Here is a 6000-nt window from a genome sequence, read left to right on the forward strand (position 1 = left end):
ATGTATGTGTTTTAAGTGTCTAATTTTAAGTGATATTTTAGCATTTTTTTAGCATAGATGTTTCAAAAATCTTTGGCATAATTTTGGCATAATTAGATATTAGTCTAGCATTTTTTCAAAATCCGAGTTGGCAACACTGCCGCTCGCGCCGTTAAGTGGGTTAGGTTAGGTTTGAACTGCGATCTTCACAGAACCGAAAAAAAGTGGGTTAGGTTAGAACTGCGAGCCTTACAGAAACGTAATGCTACTAGAATAGTGGTTTTGGTTAGGTTCGAACTGCAATCCTCACAGAACCGAACTGCTAATCAGAGAAGTGGGTTCGTGAGGCTAAAACTGCGACCCTTACAGAAACGAAATGCTACCTACTAGAAAAGTGGGTGGTTTTACCTCCTTTTCTACATAGTGCACCATCTATGTACAATAATCTTTCACCGGCCCCCATAGAAGTCGGTTTTTTTTTTCTTGAAAATTAGTTTCTACTATTTTATGTCGAACTATACGAGTAAAGTAGGTGCAAGAAAGTCAATTGCTCTATATAATTTTTGGAAAACCGCGAGTTCTCAGTTCGGGGCGAACTACTAGTTTATTTATTTTCAAAGTTATTGAGGTGAAACGATAAAACCCGCGGAATTTTTATATCTGCCTCGCAAGTTTCGCGCGGCCCGTATAACTTTTGTTTCCTTCTAATTTCCTTCCTTCCTTCTAATTAATTAATTATTTCGTTTACGGGGGTCGAGTTCTAACCTAACCTAACCTACATTTCAGGTTTCAGTTCCTGTATAAATAATAAAATTGATAATAAACGGCTGTGTAGGAGGTATTGATCAACAAGGATTACAATGACAATAATTGTATACCTGTATCAATGTTACATATCACTAAGCAATTAAAGGATTACCATGGTACGTTAGTAATCAGATATTTACCATTACCTACATGTACTGACCCATATAGTTATCGTTAGATAACAACTGTTTTGTTCCACAAGTATCACTATTGTCTTGAGTATTGGTAAATACAGAAAAGGACATTATAAATACCTGAAGTCGATTCTAATAATATAACAATTTGTTATGGGTTTGAATTGGTTTTGATGTAATGTCTCGCCGATCGTTTTGGTGCATCCACCAATCAGAGTTTATTGTGCAATATCATGTTCATGTGTGAAAGAACACTGAATAGTCAGCCTACATGTGCCGATATTTATTTATTTATGTTATAAGTATCTAAAAGTAAGTTTGAAATTGCGCAATTTTTTATATGAGTAACGACTTAAATTATTTTTTTTGTTTAATTAAGTAAGTAAGTAGGTATTTATTTGCAAACAATAAGTAGGAACAATAGTGTCTTAGGTGGTAAGTGACAATTGGTTGCTTATTCTGCTCACAATTATTAATTGCGAAATACATAAGTATGTCAATTTGATACGAGTGACACGTTTTAATCTTAAATGAATCTCTGTATCCATTTATGTATTTTTATTACCTTTATTCATAATTTAAATAGGTCTTTAAATCAAGTCCCGCCCTTTTGTACAAGAGCAAGTTCGTGAGTTTCGAACACTATCTGACGTAACCAACTCGACCGAACAAAAGTAATGTTAATAACAATGTTAATGTTAACTTCAACGCCTTGACCGACGATTAACACTTGTTAAAGTTCATGACCGACGATTAAACAATATTAATTAAAATCAACTTTAGTACCTATACTTTAGAGTACAGTTTTAAACGGTCATGAGTATGAATAAATCATATATCTAGCTGCACATGAAAATGAACTATGTTATTCTGGTTTAGAGTTTATTTTTGAATGGCAATGCTATTCAAAATACAAGATGACTAGATGAGTTGTAAGTGCTGTAATAATTACTTACTTTGTACGTTACACTACACATGACTGCAGTTGAATTTGCACCTTTTATACAAGTGAATAAGGTTTGGAATGTAAAGTCACTTTGTCTTGCATCCTTGTAATTAGGACTAACATAACTAAGTGAAGAAGCTTGTGTATTGAAGGTCTTTGAGCATATTTTACTTCGAAATTATGGCTATAACAATTGATTTATATCTAAATTGTCTATTTTATAGTTTGTATTTAACTACAACTAGAATATCCTAATAGCTAATAGCAATGAATGCACGCGCATGGACCTTGTCTGTCTTCAGCTCTCGCCAGAAAAATATAGGGGATCTAAAAGCCGATTCAACATGCTGCTAGTGGCCGAGAGGAAGATCCTCCGTAAGATACTGGGCCCAAAAAAAAGACCGGACGGAAGCTGGTCAGTCCTTACGAACTGTGAAATCGAAAACCTAGTGGCTGCATCATGGGAGAGACTAAAGCTCACAGACTCCGTTGGTTGGGCCACCTTGAGAGAATGGATGAAGATCGGAACGTGAAAAGAGCATACCTGGGCCGTCCAGCAGGAAGACGTCCTATCGGACGCCCCAGATATCGCTGGTCGCACAGGACCGAGAAAAGTGGCGCTGTCTTGTGTCGGAGGCCAAGTCTCATTTTGGGTCGCTGAGCCAACGGAGTAAGTAAGTAAAAGCCGATTCAGATTAAAGACTATGTTAGGGTTTTGACACGATATAGGCGATCGTCTTGAAGATTGACGTGCATCTCACGTAACTTTCACTTTATGTCGCATGCATCAATCAGCGTGAGCGATATTCAAGGTCGTATGAATATCAGTTCAAAACTATAACGAAATCTTAAATCTGAATTGGGCTCCGGTTGGTGGACAGTGACAGCCTGACAGGGCACGTCCACTGCTGGCCTCAGGTTACTACCGCTTGCAGGTCGCTACTTCGTAGTCCTAACGGTAGATAAAGCCTTGATGTCATACATGAGATGACTCCCTTGCTCTGCTCACACTCACCCAATGCGTCTTCAAATTCCCGCCAGAACAATAGGTTGGTGATAGGACTTGGAGGACAAGTTTATACTGTTGGCCATAGATTTAGGGACCAACCTATGGCTTCTTGTACATAAGATGACTTCGTCGCTGGAAAGGATTAATTCGCACAATAATTGTATAGCGGGTTACAGCATTATTGCTTTCCAGCGACGACTTGCTCCTCCTCTGCTACACGCCACACGCAAACGTGATGTATCTTCAGCCCTCCAGAGGAGAGGAGAGGATTATGCCATACATGAGAAATCTCTCTTACTCTGCTACCACTCACCCAGTCGGTGTTCAACTCTCGCCAGGACACTAGGCTACTGCTGCGGCGGAGATGAACCCGGTTGGAGGACATGGTGTACCGGTCCTGGAACCAAAGAATAATTTTATGATAGCCCTGTAAAGATAAGGTTGCACAAAACATTAAATTATGATAACCTGATTTTTTATATCATTATTATAAGATATTCACAGATAATTTATGCAAGAATCGTAAAAACATTTTACCTGGAAGTAGATAAAAAATAAACAGACTAAAGATTAGCCGCTCCTTCAACCGAACAGTTATAATTAGTTAACACATCATTCATTTGTATCTAAAAATAAATTCAAACTTGATTTGGTAAGGAACTAACATTTTTTTAATTATCCTAATTATTTTTAAGTATCTAATTAAATATTGCCAATGAATCCTACTACAGCTAAAGAAAATCGTGAACCATTCTGGCATAAAACAAATAATCACCATTACTCAAGTGACTCAAGTCAGAAGGACGAACAATAAATAAAGCGTTATCACACGACGCACACATCAAGGCACAGCGCATCACGCTTCACTCCATTGGCTATTAATTGTAACAGGTAACAGGTACCTATGTATTTACACCAATGGAAAAACAATTGTGAAACTGTGAATTTATGGTTCAAATTTGAATGCAAATTTGTATTAGATAGGAGAATGAGTAAGTAAAATGTAATGATAATTATACATCATTGACAATAAAGAGTTTAATGAATTAGTTCCGATTGCTGAAGTTATAGGACTTCCTGTAGTTTTTACTGGAGTTTTTTTTTTTCACGTAAATAAAGAGTTGGAAGAAATGACAAGTCTCAATAAATCTTGTAGAGCATTTTACTTCCTTCTATCGCTTCATCATCATCATCATCATCATCATCATCATCATCTCAGCCATAAGACGTCCACTGCTGAACATAGGCCCTGCCCTTGGACCTCCATTCGTACCGGTTGGAAGCGACCCGCATCCAGCGTCTTCCGGCGGCCTTAACAAGGTCGTCTGTCCATCTTGTGGGTGGACGTCCTACGCTGCGCTTGTTAGTCCGTGGTCTCCACTCGAGCACTTTTCGACCCCATCGGCCATCTTCTCTGCGTGCAATGTGGCCTGCCCGTTGCCACTTCAGCTTGCTATTCCGGTGGGCTATCGGTGACTTTAGTTCGTCTACGGATCTCCTCATTTCTGATTCGATCACGCAGACAAACTCCGAGCATAGCCCTCTCCAGCGCTCACTCGCGTTTTCTATCGCTTATTGGGGCCTAATTATTCATAAAAATGATGGTGACACTACATTGTTACATCCATCTTAGACATTCATTTTCTTTCAGTTGTGATGAACGGAAATTCGGAACACAAACAGCCAAAATAAATGAGGCACCTTTCATACACAACTGTTGAATTGAAATCGTCTAATAAAAAGTTACATAAGGAACATACGAGTAAGCAAACCTAATAGTGTATAATGTGATTGTTTTAGCGGCTATACGACAATTATGTAACGCAGGACGAGAAAGTGCGTGAAAGCGCAAGCAAAGCGAGGGGTTTGACTCATTTTTCGTGGCTTAGATGATCATCAAATTACGAAACTTTACAAATTGTTATCGGTCTATAAACTCGGAAGTAACAAACGTTTTGCAAGTTTATTTTACAAAGGCTTTTTTACAAGTCAATACAACATTTAAATTTTAAATTTGTCGCCTTCCTAATCTCCTATTTGTATATTTTTATTTTAAATACAGTGACATCATAAAGTGACTGAAGTGACATAAAAAATAAATACCTAAATAGTTACATTTCAGACAACAGCCAATACCTTGGTAAACAATAAACATTATGTACATTATAATGATCTTAAAACAGTTAGTTACTACAATACATAGGCCACCTTTTCCGGTTGTTACAAACATACAATTCAGACTTGTTCATAAAGCATAATTAAATTAAATTATTATTTACTTCAGAAATTCCTTTTCCATAATATTAGTAACTTAATATATAATGTGTAGGTTTTTGAACGGCTTAGGTATTAAAAGATGTTACTTTTCCTGACCTGCTAGCATGAGTTGCGTTGCGTTCTCGCACGCGACTCCATATATTTATTATCTAGCGCGACTTCAAATAACTATGGACTCGTAGAACGTAACTCATGCTAGCCGGTCTAAAGTCAGACATACTCGAAGCACTTTAGTCTTCTAGCTTGTAGCTGTAACTACTTACTCCCTCGAAAACTATTTCGTTGATTGCATCATGCTAATAAGTGATAGAAGATAACAAAAGTGGTAAATCATGAGATGAATCACAATTTTTATCCCCGCTTTATCAAGTCTACTTTGCAGCTGCACCTAAATTGATCAAATATCTAAATCATTTTTCACGATTTGATTTAAAAACAGATCTAGAATATATTCCGGAGTCTTGTATTGTGTGGTTGTCAAATAGATACGTGTGTCGTTTCCAATTGAAAGTCTGCATGTGCTCCATACAAGTAGTAGCGCTATTCTAAACACCATAAATCGCGTAGTATCCTCAACACATAGGCTCTCTTTAAATTAACTATTACAATATATACTCCGTGCCGAATAGGAAATAGCCGCCTTTGCATCCAAATCTCCGTATTGGCATGAATAAATAGGATATGAGTTGTGTAACCAGATCCATCTCGTTAACAGTGATTTCGATGATCGCTTGAGCTTGTTTATTCTAGATCAAACTAGGAGTTTGCTCACGGCATATTGAATTACGTTACGCCATAGAAACCGTACAGTACATACCCAGTACCTGTTTTGCTATTAATTCCGCTCT

The sequence above is a fragment of the Cydia splendana genome, chromosome 4 (assembly GCF_910591565.1).
Source record: "Cydia splendana chromosome 4, ilCydSple1.2, whole genome shotgun sequence".
NCBI classification, from domain to species: domain Eukaryota; kingdom Metazoa; phylum Arthropoda; class Insecta; order Lepidoptera; family Tortricidae; genus Cydia; species Cydia splendana.